This window comes from Octodon degus, unplaced genomic scaffold, assembly GCF_000260255.1.
Source record: "Octodon degus isolate 3935 unplaced genomic scaffold, OctDeg1.0 scaffold00168, whole genome shotgun sequence".
Lineage (NCBI taxonomy): Eukaryota > Metazoa > Chordata > Mammalia > Rodentia > Octodontidae > Octodon > Octodon degus.
The window spans coordinates 1,603,753-1,608,034 of NW_004524744.1; the positions used below are offsets into that span (position 1 = coordinate 1,603,753).

At 42.9% G+C, this 4,282-nt stretch overlaps 1 pseudogene; it reads right to left on the bottom strand.

Annotated features, from left to right (window-relative positions):
• Positions 1–618: 618 nt before the first annotated feature.
• On the bottom strand, positions 619–1,261 carry LOC101581366 (annotated as a pseudogene).
• Positions 1,262–4,282: the final 3,021 nt, after the last annotated feature.

The window sequence follows — 4,282 nt, forward strand, 5'->3', positions numbered from 1 at the left end:
GTGTCACCCACCTACCCAGTCGTATCTCTATGACTGCCCATCCTCAGTGAGCATTGTAAAAACTGTTCCCCATGGGTTTTCAGAGCTTCACTGATGAAGGTTGTAATGCCATGCCAAACTTTGTTGCGTTTTTTTTGTACCAGGAATGAAACTCAGGACCTTGCACTTGCCAGGCAGGCACTTGTGCTGTTGAGCTATATCCCTGGCAAAACTTTGATTTAAAAACTATCTTAATATTTCTCTTTTGTCATATAATATCACCTGTGATCACACCTTCCTGCTCCTGGCTTACCAATGGGACAAGGACTGAGAGATAGCCTATAACTGAGGAATGACACATGATGATTAGCATAGCACGTCCAAGAAGGTGTTTCTTGGGAGTCCCAGTGGCACCACGACAGGATGACAGGATACCCAGCCATCTTCAGGTCTGTCCTTCCCTCTTAGCCCTGGGAACAGTTTTTTTCTTCAGAGGCCAAGTGTCAGCACGATCTGTGCTCTAGGTATCTCTGTGTAACCCCTGATGCAGCTTAACAAGGAGCCCTATCAGCTACAGCTATGTTGGGTTGTTATTCCCCTCTCAGAAAAAAATCATCAGGAGTCAAGCAATGCCATCTTCTACCTCCCGGCCATCCAGTAGGCCAGCCACACTTCTCCACTTGTCAGCTGCTGGTCCTGGAGCCAGCGCAGTACCCTGGCCAAGCCACAAAGGCACTGATTTCTGCTATGGTGATGTTCTGCTTAGCACAAGCAATGGTGTCCAGAAGTCTGATTAATGACTGAATCTCCTCTGTGGTCATGTAGCAGGGTAGGTCAATTTTATTGAAAAGAATCAGGACTGATACAGTTGCGCGTTGTTCTGCAGAAAGGAGAACCAAGAGTTGCACACAGGAGGCAGAGAGCTGGGTGGGATTAGAGGCATCCATCATGAACAGAACTGATTGGCAGTTTCCATAGTAAATGGATCAGATGGGGCCCATGCATTCCCCGAGTTACCGGATGGTCAGTGATGTTGATGCCCACCCTGGGTCGCTTAGGGGGAGAGTCCCCCAGGTCTCCCTTGCCATCCCGGGAACATAGTTGTATAGGTGGATCAAGGATCTAAAAGTGGCACAAGACTGAATTCTGGCTCTGGGTGACCCCCAGGAATCCCCTCCCAGCCCAGGGTTTCCTTGTACACTGCAGGACACGGAAGGATATTCTGTGAGCATTTCTCCAGCAGCGTCTTCCCAACACCTGAGCCCCCCAATAGAAGACACATTCCATTCCCCGTCCCCATTCTGTCCTGAGGAGACAGCAGGACCCAACAAATCAGACTCCCAGGGCTCATAGGAACGTGGCCTTCTCTGTGCAGGTCCCGTCCAGACCACATTCACCACTTTTCACGGTGACAGACGTGGCCTTCCATCCCCATCACTTCAAACACGTTGAACCCTTGTCTGACACCATTCACTGTACTGTCACATCACCCTTGTTGAGTAAGTGAAGCTGTTGTCAGAATTCTCATGCCTGTATCAAGCTTCGAAAAATGCTTGACCCCGTATAGAAACAAGATGCACATTTTCATATTTTATTTATTTTGGGGGTTTTTGAGACATGAACTCGCCATGCAACCCAGGGTGACCTCAAATTTGCCGTGATCCTCCTGCCTCAGCCTCCCACATGCTGGGATTTTACAGGTGTGAGTCACCACGCCCTACTGTATTTTCATACTTTAAATGTGGCCACTTGCCACATATAGCATTTCCTGTTGTGGAGTTTTAAAAAAATTTGTTGAAAAGTAAATATAGGTAAAACCTGTTTTCTATCTAGCCCTCTAAAATAAATGTCACCTGGGAATTTGCTGTCACTTTCCACATCTTCAGTGAACCTAGCAGAAAAGAGAAGTAAAAGCTGGTGACAGTATAGTATGTGGGCATGTCGTCACTCAAGAGTCCAACAAATAGGCTTGAAAACTATCTTTGATTCTTTTACCTACCAGGAAGAAACTAATCTGGAAAACTTCCCAGATAGATATAGTTCTGTTCTACCATCATTTGAAAATTGACTACAGTTAATGTTGGAGTTATAGAGTCAATTCAGCTTTAACAAAATAGGTACAATCCTGAGAATCTCAAATTATCAAAACTACTGAAACCTTCAAGTAGCCTTGTTGAAATCGAAGAGGAATTGGGTGGAAAGTAGAAGTGGCTCCAAACTTTTCATTGTGAAAGTTCTGTTATATACCTTTCAGCTGTGTTCACTGTGGATGGATCTCCTATTAAAATTAAATCAAATGTAAGTTTAAGATCAGGATTTTAAAAATATTTAAATTGTAAAAGAAAAATTTTAGACCCAGGGATTTTTTTTCCTTCTAGTAAATTTCATAATAAATACAGAGTGAGACCCTGTAGACCCTGTCCTAAGTACAAAAAAAAAAAAAAAAAAAAAAAAAAAAGACCTTAATGTTGAATGAAACAAATCAGACGCAGAAGGCTGATCTTCTCATGGTTTCTGTAACAGGAGATCCCCAGAGTATATATAATTTAAACAGCAAAATAAAAGCAAGCTGGGGGGCCAGGGAGATAGAATAAGCACTTGCCTGGCAAGTACAAGGGCCTGAGTTCAATCCCCAGTTCCGTAAAAAAAAAAAAAAAAAAGTGAGCCAGTAGGGAATAGGAAGGCAGACCTTGTGGAGCTGGGAAGGAGGAGAAAACGGGCCAGGGGAGAAGTGAGAAGAGAAATGCTCACAATGCGCGTCTACCTAGTCCTCCAGACAAGTGCAATTAGTATGCATCATGAACATATAATAAAAATGTTAATGGCACATTAAAAATCTGTAGATCAATACTTACAAAAACAAGGCAGGGACCTAGCTCAGTGGGAGTCTTTGCAGGATGCCCTGCACTCAGTTATTTGAAAGAAAAAAAAAAAAAAAGATGATAGAAAAACAGGTTTTTGCAAAGGGATCCAGAAACAGAGGGAGGAGCACTGGGAGGGGAAGCAGACCGCGCTGTGTGCGGCACCAGTGCCCCACAGAGGGGGGAATTGTTATGCACTATGAACATACAGTAATAAAATTAAAAAACACTCCCCATTCTCTGCGCCTTGCCCCAGGGATCCAGGGTGTCCCACCCCTCACCTCCATTGGGCAGGGTTACACACTGCAGGAGGAGGCAGCTGCTGATTTCTCACTGAGGATATTAATTTGCAATTATTTGTCGTCATTACCAAGAGTAATTCATATCCATTATATTTCCTAATTAGATAGTTGTGCTGATAGTTGTTAAGAAGACCTTAACTATAGGAGAAATAATGCTTATATAATTTTCCAAATGTTTTTTCCAGGTATGTGAGCATGCATTTTACATAGAGGTTAGCTTTTGTTTTATTTATTCTTACCAAAGAAAAAGAGGATTATCATAAACATACAGCTATGGCACATTTTTGTTTTTACCCGAAAAAGCATTGCTTAACTCTTACATGATAAAAAGCATAGATCTACGTTATCATTTTAATTCTTTTCATTCTTATTTACAATAAACATATAATCTCCTATGTATATTTATTTCCAAATATTTGACACTGAAAAATTTTTGATGTTCTCCATTAATACTGCTGTACACTGCAAGATTAATACTGCTGTACAATAGCATATGTGATTATTAAAATGAGTTATTCTGGTATCACTTAAAGACAGGCACTGAGGCTGTCAAAGGCCAGATTCCTATAGGCCACTGCAGCCTTGGAAAACAGTGGCCTTTGCTGAACCGATTAGCAAGCTGAGAGTGACTTTGGGTGCACTGCAGGAGGCAGGAGATGTGCATTTCTAGGCAATCTCAGATCTATTCTAAATAGAACCATTTCCTTAGATCAAGATGCCTTTATATTCAAGTCAAGTCATCGTGTTGTATTAGAACAAGGCTGTGTGTTAAAGGACAGACGATACTGGGTGGCTCTCATCTTCCAGGACACTGATGACCTAGTAGTAAATACTATACAAGGAAAACATGTAAGAGGAAATAAGGATTAGAAGAGGAGCATTATAAGAAACACAGATGAGGGCTGAGAAGATAGCTCAGGGGCATATGCACCTGCCTGACAAGTGCAAGGTCCCAAGTTTAATCCCCTGTACTGCAGAGGGAGACAGGGAGAGACGGGGGGGCAGGGGAGAGAGAGAGAGAGAGAGAGAGAGAGAGACAGAGACAGAGACAGAGAGACAGAGAGAGACAGAGAGAGACAGAGAGAGACAGAGACAAGGACAGAGAGAGACAGAGAGAGACAGAGACAGAGAGAGACAAGG